We start from the raw sequence: 14340 nt of genomic DNA, 5'->3' as shown, positions 1-14340 counted from the left end.
AGCCCATTTTGGAGGCATCTGTCGTGACCACGATGCGCCTGGAGACCAGTTCTAGTGGAACACCTGCTCGTGGAAACGAGAGGTCGGTCCAAGGGCTGAAAAGACGGTGACAGACCGACGTAATGGCCACGCCGTGTGTCCCGTGGTGCCATGCCCATCTCGGGACTTGAGTCTGGAGCCAGTGCTGAAGCGGCCTCATATGCATCAACCCGAGCGGGGTGGCCACCGCCGAGGATGCCATATGCCCCAGGAGCCCCTGAAAATGTTTCAGTGGAACAGCTGTTTTCTGTTTGAACGCCTTCAAACAGGCCAGCACCGACTGGGCGCGCTCGTTCGTAAGGTGCGCCGTCAAGGAGACTGAGTCCAACTCCAAACCGAGAAAAGAGATGCTCTGAACCGGGAGGAGCTTGTTTTTTTATTGGCCTTTTATCAAAGACCAGAGGTGTCTCGGGCTCCCAAGAGTGACCCCTAGTGTTACTACATCGACACCAACGTCGAGTGAGTGACAGATAGGGAACTGAGATTCAAGTCTCCCATATGCTTTTTTCCAGCATGTTTATCATTAAACAAAAATGTTGGCAGTCTAGATGTTTGAAGGATTTGTACGGACATCCTTACAAATGAAATAAGTAATATGCTTATATTCTTAGCTTGTCCTGAGTTTGCATTTTGGTTGAATAGAAATAATTGAGTGTAATGCTACAGTACATTTGTCTTCTCAATCTTATTTCCCCACATATATTCATGAGGTAAAATCTTGCAATACATAGAAATATAAAAAATTTTCTACATAGTAGGCCGTTGCAGCAAGGCAGCTCACTATGTTTTAGAACCAAATGTATACAAAAGTATAGCTCTTGTATACATTTTCACACTGTTCTTTGGAAAAATCAATGGTGGGCCAAGCAATACAAGGTCAGCAGATGGAAGACAACAGAACAGTAACTCTCCTGTGATGATGTTTCCATTGATTTCAGTTCATTCTCCATTTGCAACTAGAGGAATTTTTTTTAAGAAAATCCAAACAGTGCATCGGATGTATAGTGAGGTGAGGCCCATAGAGGCCAACTTAAATGAGTTTTTGAGTAAGAGAAAAAGAGTGTGCTGGCAAGCCGGTGCTAGAGCAGATCTACCAATGGAGGTCGAGAAGGGTTTCTTGGCCCCTCCTTTTCCAGACCCTGAAAACACACATGAGGACATGTGCAAATTAGCATTAATTCACTTAGAGAACATGAACACAATTATTCACACACAGTGACACTTGGACAATGATGTACAAGGCTGCATGCAAAAAGATGTCTGAAATTGTAAAATACAACAGACCATCAGTTTTAAACAGTTCCAGTTCTGGATGCTTATTGGTCAATACAGTGCTACAGACATGCTAAAATCACAATGTAGTAACACTTATGACGTGAAACACGTTAACCAGGCTATTTTGTGTAACTTGTAAGCCACTAGTTACCAAATGAAATTGCAAAAAATAACTTCTGTTTTCGAAAAGGTTTCAGGAACACTCCCCCCGAAATTTCAGCAGAGTGCTTGAGCACTGAATGCGTGTGGCCCGTTTTGTTTTTTTTTTTCTCCCCTTTTCTCCCCAATTTGGAATGCCCAATTTCCAATGTGCTCTAAGTACTGATGGTGGCATAGTGACTTACCTCAATCCAGGTGGTGGAAAACAAATCTCAGTTGCCTCCGCATCTGAGACCGTCAATCTTCGCATCTTATCACGTGGCTTGTTGAGCACATTACCGCGGAGATGTAGCACATGTGGAGGCGCACACTATTCTCCACGGCATCCATGCACAACTCACCACGTGCCCCACTGAGAGCGAGAACCACATTATAGCAACCGCAAGGAGGTTACCCCATGTGACTCTACCCTCCCTAGCAACCGGGCCAATTTGGTTGCCTAGGAAACCTGGCTGGAGTCACTCAGCATGCCCTGGATTCGAACTTGTGACTCCAGGGGTGGTAGTCAGCATCTTTACTCACTGAGCTACACAGGCCCTGTTTTTTGTTTTGTTTTTTTACATGCATACACTGAACACAAAGTATCTTGCATGGGCCTGGAATGATTTGCACTAATTAGTGGGTCCACAAGATGGCAACACTCACATTTGAGCAGTTGCGGCAGTCACGAAGAAGTGCTAGAAGAAGATGCAATCCTCATTAAGCAACAGGAGATGAATGTGGAAAAGAACACTTGTATGAGGAGATCAGGAAATACCTGCATTTGTGTAACTTGAGTCTGAAGGAATATAAATAAATATTTATGGGTCTAAACCAGTGGTTCTCAGCCTTTATTGGATGAATGCCCCCATACTTCATTCCCTTACCCCTAACCGGCCGGTTATTTCGGTGAGGTCTGTCCTAAATCCAAGGTTCAGGCAATGGCATATGATGTATCCCATGTCTTATGGTTGGAGATGGCATCAGTTCATCATCTGAAGTCTATCGTAATAGACTGAAGTGTTGTTTGGCTGGCACCGGCTGCTATAAGTCATCATCACTCAGAGACACGTAGCAGTGGAGTCCAACATGAATCAGCTGGATCCAGCCAGTTCTGGTGACCTCAGGATTGGAGTCCCAAGGTTGAGGCAGGGAAATATTATCAACGTCATGTAATATAATATTATCATAGATGCCATTCAATTTATTGCAGAGTTATAGATCATGATCAATTTTTCTGGTTTCTGATTCCGGCAGACCTAACTAAAACAGCCTAATTGTGAGTTGAAGGATAAATTAGGTGTATGCCTGGCTAAATAGATGAGTCTTTAGTCTAGATTTAAACTGAGTGAGTGTGTCTGAATCACAAACAGTGTTAGAGAGACTATTCCATAGTTTAGGAGCAAATATGTAAAGGATCTACCTCCTTTTGTGGATTTTGATATTCTAGGAACTATTAACAGGCCAGAATTTTGTGATCATAATGAACGTGATGGGATATAGTGTGGTAGAAGGTCACTTAAGCACGGCAGAGCTAGACCATTCAAAGCTTTGTACGTAGTTAACAGAATTGTAAAATTAATACAAAATTTAACATGTAGCCAATGCAACGACGATAAAATGGGGCTAATATGATCATATTTCTTGGTTCTAGTCAGCACTCTGGCAGCTGCATTTTGAACCAATTGAAGTTTATTTATTGATCTTGCTGGACATCCTCCCAGTAATGCATTACAATAATCTAGTCTTGAAGTCATGAAAGCATGAATTAGTTTTTCTGCATCAGCATTTTTTAGGTGGAAGAATGCTGTTCTACAAACATTGGTAATTTGATTTTCAAAGGCCAGATTGGTATCAAATATAACACCTAAGTTCTTTTCTGTTGAAGACGATGTAACAGTACATTCATCGAGAGTCAAATTATATTTTAGCGGCTTGTTTTTAGAGGTTTTTGGTCCAAAAATTAGTATTAGTATTTCGTTTTGAGTAGAAGGAAATTTCTGGCCACCCAATCTTTTATTTCATTGATACACTCTGCTAATTTGGAGAATTGTGAAATTTCATCAGGTTTTGAAGAAATAAAAGTTGGGAATCATCGTCATAACAGTGGAAACTTATTCCATGATTCCTGATAATATCTCCCAAGAGAAGCATATACAAGGAGAAAAGCAGAGGCCCTAAAACTGATCTCTGTGGCACTCCATACTTTACTTTTGCTTGGTTTGACAATTCCTCATTTACATAGACAAAGTGGTAGCGGTCTGCTAAATGAGACCTAAACCATGCTAATGCAAGTCCACAAATGCCAACATAATTCTCTAGCCTATTCAAGAGAATGTCGTGATCTATCGTGTTGAATGCAGCACTAAGATCTAATAGCACTAGAAGTGAAATGCAGCCACGATCAGATGATAAGAGCAAGTCATTTGTAACTCTGATAAGTGCAGTGTACTGTGATGGGGCATAAATCCTGACTGAAATTGTTCATATATACTATTTCTCTGTAGAAATGAACATAGTAGGGAGGATACTACCTTTTCTAGTATTTTCGACATAAATGGGAGATTTGAAATTGGTCTATAATTAGCCAGTTCTCCAGGATCAAGTTGTGGCTTCTTAATAATTGGTTTGATAACTGCCATTTTAAAGATTCTTGGAACATGCCCTAAGGAGTTAATAATATTAAGAAGAGGTTCTGAGATGACAAGGAATGCTTCTTTTAAGAGCTTAGTTGGTATTAGATCTAACATACATGTTGTGGCTTTTGATGTTTCAATAAGTTTTGTCAGCTCTTCATGACCAATGACAGCGAAGGATTGAAGCTGCACGTGAGGAAAATTATGAGACACTGCTTTCTACAGGTACTGTGACAGATGATTGCATAATTCCAGTTTTATTTCTGATTATTTCAATTTTATCAGTAAAGAAATACATGAAGTAATTACTCATGTGCTGCGATGGAATATCTGGTTCAGTTGAGGCTTTATTCCTAACCAATTTAGCCACAGTACTGAATAAACACCTAGGATTGTTGTGGTTATTTTCTATGAGTTTGCTCAAATATGCTGACCTGGCAGCTTTTAGTGCCTGTCTATAGCTACAGACACTATCCTTCCACGCACCGCAAAATACATCTAATTTTGTATTCTTCCACTTGCGCTCTGTTTTCCGAGAAGCTCTCTTGAGAGCATGAGTGTGATCATTGTACCGTGGTGCAGGGATTTTTTCTTTAATTTTCTTTAATTGAAGGGGGGTGACTGTATTTATATATTTCACCAAGGTCTTCTAGGCTTTGGGGATTACTGAGCGTATGAGATATATCTGGAAGATTATTAGTGAAGCTATCTTTAGTGGTGGAAAAATTGTTCTACCTGAATGATAGCGTGGTGTAGATTGAATAACATTAGCTGATCGCAGCATACAAGAGAAGATGTAATGATCTGAGATGTCATCGCTCTGCGGTAGAATTTCTATAGTATCAAGATCAACTCCATATGGCAGAATTAAATCTAGTGTATGATTATGGTGATGAGTTGGTCCTGTCACATTTTTTCTGACTCCAAGAGAGTTGAGAATATCGATAAATGCTAATCCCAATGTGTCATTTTCATTATCTATGTGAATGTTGAAGTCACCAACAATTAAAGCTCTATCTACAGTAACTACAAGATCTGATGAAAAATTAGCAAATTCACCAAGGAAATCAGAATAAGGCCCAGGTGATCTATATACCATAGCAAGGGCAAGAGATGACAGAGTTTTTTTATTTATATCTGACAGTGTCAGATTAAGCATTATTAGTTCAAAAGACTTAAACTTATATCCTGTCCTCTGAGTAACACCAAAAACTTCACTTTAAATTGGAGCAACATCTCCTCCTTGACCTTTCAGACGAGGCTCATGTTTATAACAATAACCTGGGGGAGTAGATTCATTTAAACTAATATATTCATCTGGTTTAACCAGGTTTCAGTCAAACAGAGCACATCCAAACTATGATCTGTAATAATTTAATTTACAATTAGTGCTTTGGTAGAAAGAGATCTAATATTTAGCAGCCCTACCTTCATATGATGTTTATCTTTAATTTTTTTGTTTTGTTCAAGTTTGACCTTAATAAAAAAAAATTCTAAATGATTTAGTGAGAGTTTTGTGTTTGGTAGTTCGGGGAACAGACACAGTCTCTATGTGATATCTAGGTGATACAGTCTCTATGTGTTGTAGTTTATGTGACCTGTGTGATGTCTCAAGGCAGCTAGCAGACATTCGGATTAACCAGTTTGTCTGCTTCCTGACCTGGGCCCCAGTTAGTCAAATGCTATCATTATTAAGATTATGAGCCATATTACTAGAGAGGAGAGCAGCACCTTCCCTGGAGGGATGGAGTCTGTCTCTCTTTAGCAGGTCACGTCTACCCCAAAAACTCTTCCAACTGTCTATAAATCCTATGCTATTCTCTGGACACCACTCAGACATCCAGCCATTCAGTGACACTAATCTACTATAAACCTCATCACCATAACGAGGGGGAGAGGGCTCTAGAGCCGGAACCAAAGTGTGTGTGTTGCTCGCTGTACTACCTGTATCCGAAACAGTATCTACCGACTTCTCTTTCTCACTGACCTCCACTAGTGTTCAGATGCGTGTCTCTAACTCATTAACCTTCTCCATCAGCCTGAGTAATTCCTTACATTTATCACATGTAAATCCCTCACTGCTGACAGAAGAAGCTATTGTAAACATGTGACATGCAATGCAGGAAGAAATAACATGAGCGGATGCCATGACTTACCGCAATTGATTGTTGTTGTTGTTGTTTGTTCCTCAGCGGTGAGGGTTTGAGATCGATGCGAATCCCTCACGCAATTGATTGTTGTTATGGTTGAGATCGATGCAGTAATCCGTGTAACACTGAGGAGAAAACGGGTGCATGCTGTAAAATGCACGCAGTTTAATCGCGATAAAAATAGAAAGGGGATGCATGCGGAAAATGCACGCTGTTGATTCGTGATAAGAGAATAATGTGGGGGAAAACCCAATGCATGCTGAAAAATGGCAGATGTTAAGGATTAAAAGCTGAAAATAGATAGATAAGTGATGCTAAAAAAAGCTAGCAGGCTACAAACACAGACTCGAGCTAGGTGCCAGTAGGTAAAATACACACAGATGAAACAGTAGAAAAGCGGAAAAACCCGAAACACGTGGTAAAATGACAAAAGATAAAATGATGGACATATGAGAATAAGAATAAGCAATGCTATGCAAGCTAGCAGGCTACAAACACTCGTGCAGCATGCTGTCAGCAACAGGAAGTCCAGTGACGAGCAGTGAGCCAAATGATTTATTGAGCTGTTTGAAACCATTATTCATTGAGCTATCAACAGCTTTGGAAAAAGCTCCTACTGACCGGCTTACAGTACTAATGAATAAGAATATGTTTAGAAAAGTGCACTCATACCTTCACCAAAAATGCCCTCTGTAACCTGACACTCTTATTTTTTCCTCTCTTTTTCTCTCTCTCCCCCCTACATTGTCACACCACTCTGCCATTCTTTCTATTATAAGTCTGGCTTTCATCCTGTCACTGCAGGTTTGTGCCTTAGATTTTGATCGTGAATTTCCCACAGCGTTCTCAAGCTGAGCAGGTAGATACCGTGTTGAGCAGGTCTCTGTGTGACGTCCTGTCAGATACAGGGTACACCTGCCAGATTCTATTTTTTACTTCATAAAGATGGTGATAATGAGAATCTGAGGCCATTTTTTCAGGTGTGACTTGACCGTATACCCTGTAACACTATCTCATCTGCTCACTGTGATACTGAAGATTGAGTAGGTTTTCTCTCTGTTCTGGTGGACTAAGAGAGCTTGATCAGAGAAGAATAAGCAGAGAGGTGTCATAAGGGGGTCTGGGAAGGCTTTCATTATGAGCAGCGTATTGTCCAGACCCTCCATCTACATAATACACCCTGATGGGAGAATGGTGTCTTTAGAGTCCCGAGAAGCTAAGATTGAAGTGAAAGGCAGAGAGTGAGAAGGTAATGAAAACAGGTTGAATCCAGTTTTTCCATCCTGAGTGCAGAGGACTGGCTGTTTTCACTTTTGGTTTGATAGTTTGGTCTGAACCCAGATTCGATTCCTTCAATGGTTTAAGCTGGGGTTCGGCCTGTATTTCATTTAAATATTAAACTTTTCATTAGTGGAACAAAATTAGACAAAATTCAGGCTGATCCCCTAAAATTATGTGACTGTGGCGTCATTTTTGCAAAATGACATTACGTGGTTCATTACATATATCATGGCAGCTCCCTGGTGAAATGTCCACTGTGTGTGTGGGGGGGGGGGGGGGGGAGGTGTCTGTGCCACCCACAGAAAATGTTGGTGATGTTTGCCCAGGGCACCATACAAGCTAGAACAGCCACTGTCTATGTGGGTGAACATTTAACTTGCTTTTAGCATCACACAGTGGACATTTCACTAGGGAGCTGCCGTGATATATGTAATGAACCACGTAATGTTATTTTGCAAGAATATCACCACAGTGTTGAAGGGCAGTGGGTGCTGAAGGGGGGGTCCGTGCTGCCCCTGCCAAGATGCCGCACTGGGCGGCTGCCCATGTCGCCCCTGCCTAAATCCGCCACTGCACACAGATGAGGTTAAGGTTCATGCTCGATCGAGTTTTTATATCAGGAAAAGCTACCTCCCTTCCCTAAATCTTAAACCTAAACCTAGCTGGCAGTGTAATAAACCACATCAATCACGTCATTTTGCAACTTGTGTCGACTCATACCACTGTCCTTCACGTTGCAAGGTCAACTCCCTACCAGTTGAATTTGATTGTGCTTGAATATTGTGAAAATAATGTTGGTTTTGTAATGCAAACATTAAAATGTAATGCCTTACAATTCATGTGTTAAAGTAAAAGTGTTTGTCATAAGGTAGCATATATAGTGTGAGGAATATAGTGAAAAGGAAGTGTTTATTAACTGATAATTTGCCAATTTACTTATGATTTGTGAATTCAATTCATTGTTGTAGCACCTTGTGTGTGTTTTTTTTTTTTTTTTTTTTTTTTTTTTCACCAGGAAACTATAGTTTATAATAAATAAACAAATAAATAAATAAACAAATCATTTAGCTAAGTTTTCAGTGGAAGCAAACTTAGGAGCTTCTCTTTCAACACGTGGCCCCGTTTTTTGGGGGCCAATCGATTTATTTATTTGTAGCAAGTTGTTGCTCATGATGACGTCACAGTGACATCATTTTGTTGTTTACAAAAAGTTGTAGAAGTATGCCAAAAATCATGCAAACGCCTTTTTTTCTTTCTTTCTTTTTTTTTTTTTTTTTTTTTTGGAAAGAAAATATAGCACCCTGTATAAGAACTACAATTCTAAGAACAGTTTACACAGAAATTTGTTCTGCTTGTGTTTCATGAAGAACATCCATTGTGCGTTTCAGTTACCTTGGAGCATAATCAAGAAAACCACAAGAAAAAACAAACTCTGACATCAAACAGACTTTGCACCAAATGTTCTAAAAATGGCCTTAATATCAGGCAATCAATCTTCATTCTGAACACTGTAATTTAAATCCCTGTTTAGCAATTGAGAGCAATTTGGCTCTGCATTATGAGCTGGTGGAGTGAGCAAGCGAGATTAACTTTTATTACTCAACTCTCAGCTTCTCTATTGTTCTCTTTCTCTTTCTATTACACTGCAGGAGTGACAAAAATAATTTAGCCCAGTCAGTGAGTAGTTTCACTGGACAGTCTGATTACTGACCCTGCCTGCAGCAAAGTCCGATTTCCAGAAGTGTACAAGCTTTATGGCTCTTCTGTCCAGTACACAGCAATCAACCCTGGCCTAAAATACAGAGCGGGCTAAAATAAACCCACACCAGTCCCTGGGTGTTTGTCAGGGCCAAGTTTCTGAATTATACACATCACTGAATCCAATTTCTAAGTTAAGGACTTTTTGGAGGCCAGACTTTGTTGTAGTGCTGCCTGCAGAAAAATTTAGATTTTGAGTCACTCTCCTAAAATCGAAAGAGGAACCCACAAGCCACTACAAAGAAACATTTTTAGATATTATGGGAATAAGGATGGATGGTGGATATGTACATTTACAAACTGATCTGTGAGAATTCAGCCCAGTGGATTTAACAGAGAATGGGAAATGTCATCAAAACTTTGAAATAATATACAGTAAATGGAAGTATGAGAATTATGAAGTGACCACAAAAAAATGAAATAAAATAATAAACAATATATTATAAATATATAAATACTAATTATAATAATAATGATAATAAGTACATTAATTTAATAATAAATTAATTTATACAGTATTTGTAAATATATATAAGCACTATTTATATTTGTCTACAAAAAAAATAGCTTCTTCAAAGTAACAACCATTTAAAAATGTTATGTATGTATTCATAAATAATATAAATAATATATAAATAATAATAATAATAATAAATTAATTGTATAAATAAACAAACTAATTAATTAATTTAGTTTTGTAAGGAAATAGTGCCAACATTTATATATTTGTCTACAAAATTAATTATAAGCATTTAAGCATTAACCATTTAGATCAAAGGTTTTTAAGATGAGAAAAGGTAATTCAGTCAAGTGTGTCCAATCTTTTGACTGGTGTATGCGTAAAGCTCATTGAATTGCAGTCAGAAGGTCCATGACTCATTTGACTTTGCTATATTTGCCCTTGCTAAGGAGAACTGCACTATCCAACCAGCTAACGTCACCACTCTTGTAAGATGTCCCATCTGGCCCTGTTGAGTGAAAGTGACTCAGGAAGGCCAGGGCATCACAAGAGGGCAGGTGCCCACAGGTGCCACCCTCATTGTCTCGCCCGTCCATCTCCCCACTGCTCCTTGCATGGCTCTAGCATCTGACATGACAGCCCGGGGCAAAAAGGCACACAGGGAACGTGACAGAGTGACAGAGGGGTAGAACAACACCTCTTCCTTCTCTCAGACCAAATGCACCTCAAGTGTCACCTCTACTCTTAGAGTTGAGGTGGGAGAGACTGAAGGTAAGAAAGATCTTTCAGGTGACCTGTCTCAAGCTTACGTCTGACAGAGTGAAAAGTGTGGAATCTGGGAAAGGAGGGTGTGGGGGGAGACATTGAAATGCCATCCAACAGAGGAAATGGCCAACAGGATTGAAGAAGAAATTATACAGAAAATAAGAGTGAAATAATACAGAAGTTTTCCCATTTTTATGGCTTGAATAAATGCATGACAGTTATAAACGGTTAAGACCAAAGCCTGAGACAGATTAATGGACCAAGGGGTCAAGGTTTGGCTGGTTAGCATGGCCCAGTTTGCCCTGTAGATGCTATAACTACACCATCTGGATCCAAAAAAGCATATTTCTACACTGAAGGCAATTCATATATATATATATATATATATATATATATATATATATATATATAATCACCCAAAAATGTTAAATTCTCTCATCATTTACTCACCCTCATGCCATCCCTGTTGTGTATGACTTTTTCTTCTGCTGAACACAAACACATTTTTTAGCAGAATATATCTGCTCTGTAGGTCCATACAATGCAAGTGAATGGTGGCAGGAAATTTGAAGGTCCAAAAAGCACAAAAAGGCAGAATAAAAGTAATCCACACGACTCCAATGGTTAAATCTATATAATCAGAAGTGATATGATAAGTGTGGGTGAGAAACAGATAAATATTATAACAGATTTATTTTACAATAAATGCTCCTCCCTGCCCAGTAGGTGGTGATATGCACAACATTTTACAACTTCATGCCATGATGATGTAATGTCAAAAAACCCTAAAATGTTTTAACAGAAGAATTAATGTAAGTGCTTTTTTATTATTATTTATTCTAAGCTTCACATTTCTACCTTTAAACCAAAATTTCCCTATGCTCCCATTCACTTCCATTGTAAGTGCCTCACTGTAACTTCAATTTTTGCTTCTTCTTCTTCTTCTTATTTTTTTATTATTTTTTATTTTTTATTTAATTTATTTTTTTGTGGTAATCAACATTATGCCACAAATGCTGTCGACTGAGTTTAACTTGTATTGAACCTTGAATATTCCTTTAAACCAGCTAAAAGCAGTATTTCACCATAGGCTGGTTTAAACTCCATGGAGGAGTGATAGGAAGATTAAAACTGTTTTAAAGTGATCTATGTGGCAATACCCCTTCTCTCTCCATATTTGACAGTCATTAGAAATTAAATTGTTCTCTGTAATTATGTTCCCTGCTATTTAACAGGTTGTCTCCTATAATCCATATTTAAGCTGAAAATCAATAATCTGCTCATTAACATTTTTTAATTTGTAGGTAACACAGAGGACAGACATCTACATTTCCACTCACCAGCACATTTCTGATTAATTTGGTCACCAAAAGCAGATAACTTTTATATTTACCAGCTCACTGGTAAAGGCTACTGGTAAATACAGTTGTGGGCAAAAATATTTGCACCCTTCCTAAATATAAGCAAAGAAGTCTGTGGAAAATATGTCTTTATTGTTTATCCTTTTGATTTTTAATTCAAAATATTCACAAAAATCTAACATTTAATTGAAGTAAACTAATTGAAAGGGGGGAAAATCTCACAATTAATTAAATATTTTTCTCCAACACGTTTGCCATAATTATTGGTCCCCCTAGAAATTCTTATGAGTAAAATATATCTAAAGTATATTCCCATTTATATTTGACATTTTTTTAGTACACCTGGGTGACTAGGATCATGAAATTGTTCAGCCATGACCTTTTTCACATGGGTATAAATATGAGGTAACACAGAGGCCAAATTACCTTAGTCATCCATCACAATTGGTAAGACCAAAGAATATAGTTATGATGTGTGGCAAAATGTTGTTGAGCTTCACAAAATGGGAAGCGGCTATAAGAAAATAGCATTGAAAACGCCCATTTCCAACATCAGGGCAATAATTAAGACGTTCCAATCAACTGGAGATGTTACAAATTGGCCTGGAAGAGGACGTGTGTCTATATTGTCTCCACGCATGGTGAGGAGGATGGTTCGAGAGGCCAAAAATTCTGCAAGGATGACAGCTGGAAAATTGCAGAAATCAGTTGGGTCTTGTGGTCAGAAAGTCTCGAAAACTACAATCAGACGTCACCTACATCACCACAAGTTGTTTAGTAGGGTTTCAAGAAAAAAAGCCTCTGCTCTCATCCAACAACAAACTCAAGCATCTTCAGTTTGTCAGACACTATTGGAACTTTAAATAGGACCAGGTTCTATGATCAGATAAAACAAAAATAGAGCTTTTGGCAGCAAACACCAGAGATAGTTTTGGCGCACACAGAGATGTAGTCATATGGAAAAGTACCCCATGCCCATGGTTAAATATGGTGGTGGATTTTTAATGCTGTGCGGCTATTTTATGCCAGAGGTCCTGGACATCTTGTTCGGATACATGGCATCATGGACTCTATCAAATACTAACAGATAAAAAAAAAATTCAAAACTGTACTGCCTTTGCCAGAAAGTTTAAAATGGGCCGTGGCTGGATCTTCTAGTAGGACAATGATTTACATTTACATTACATTTACATTTATTCATTTGGCAGACGCTTTTATCCAAAGCAGCTTACAAGAGAGGAAAACATAAGCGAATCATCTTAGGAGACAGTGGTATGAAAAGTGCTGTATTACAAAGTATCACTAGCATCATAATAGTATTCAAAACAGAATAAAGTGCAACAGAATTTTTTTTTTTTTTTTTTTTTTTAATGACTGGTTAAGTGCTCATGGAAAAGATGTGTTTTTAGTCGTTTTTTGAAGACAGAGAGTGAGTCAGCTTCACGGATGGAGTTGGGAAGGTCGTTCCACCAACGTGGTATGATGAAGCTGAAAGTCCGGGAAAGTGTTTTGGTGCCTCTTTGTGTTGGTACAACAAGGCGACGTTCTTTAGCCGACCGCAGGCTTCTAGTGGGCGTGTAGCTCTGCATAAATGATTTTAGGTATGCTGGAGCAGACCCAGTGACTGTTCTGTATGCCAGCATCAGAGCCTTGAATTTGATACGTGCATCAACCGGTAGCCAGTGGAGAGAGACAAGGAGAGGTGTAACATGTGCTCTCTTTGGTTCATTAAAGACCAGACATGCTGCTGCATTCTGGATCATTTGGAGGGGTCTAGTTGCATATGCAGGGAGGCCTGCAATGAGAGCATTACAGTAGTCCAGTCTAGTTATGACAAGTGACTGGACAAGCAGTTGTGTGGCATGTTCAGAGAGGAAGGGTCTTATCTTCCTGATATTGTAGAGTGTAAATCTACATGATCTTGTGGTCTTTGAGATGTGGTCTGTGAATCCAATGATCCAAAACAAATATCAAAATCAACAAAAAAAAAATGGTTCACTGACCACAAAATCAAGGTTCTGCCATGGCCATCCCAGTCCCCTGACCTGAACTCCATAGAAAACCTATAGGGTGAACTGAAGAGGAGAGTCCACCAGTGTAGATTCAGAATGGTCTCAGATCCCTTGCCATGATCCCTTGCCATGTGTTCTCCAACCTCAGTAGGCATTATAGAAGACTCAGAACTGTTATTTTGGCAAAGGGAGATTGCACAAAAGTATTGAATAAAAGGGTGCCAATAATTGTGACACATATATTTGACAAAAATAGATTTTTTCCACTTTTTCACCCAATTTGGAATGCCCAATTCCCAGTGCGCTTTTAAGTCCTCGCGGTCGCATAGTGATTCGCCTCAATCCAGGTGGCGGAGGATGAATCCCAGTTGCCTCTGCGTCTGAGACCATCAACCCACACATCTTATCACGTGGCTTATTTAGCATGTTGCCATGGAGACATAGCACATGTGGAGGCTTTACGCC

Source organism: Myxocyprinus asiaticus, chromosome 41, assembly GCF_019703515.2.
Source record: "Myxocyprinus asiaticus isolate MX2 ecotype Aquarium Trade chromosome 41, UBuf_Myxa_2, whole genome shotgun sequence".
NCBI classification, from domain to species: Eukaryota; Metazoa; Chordata; class Actinopteri; order Cypriniformes; family Catostomidae; genus Myxocyprinus; species Myxocyprinus asiaticus.
This window is presented reverse-complemented; position numbering follows the sequence as displayed.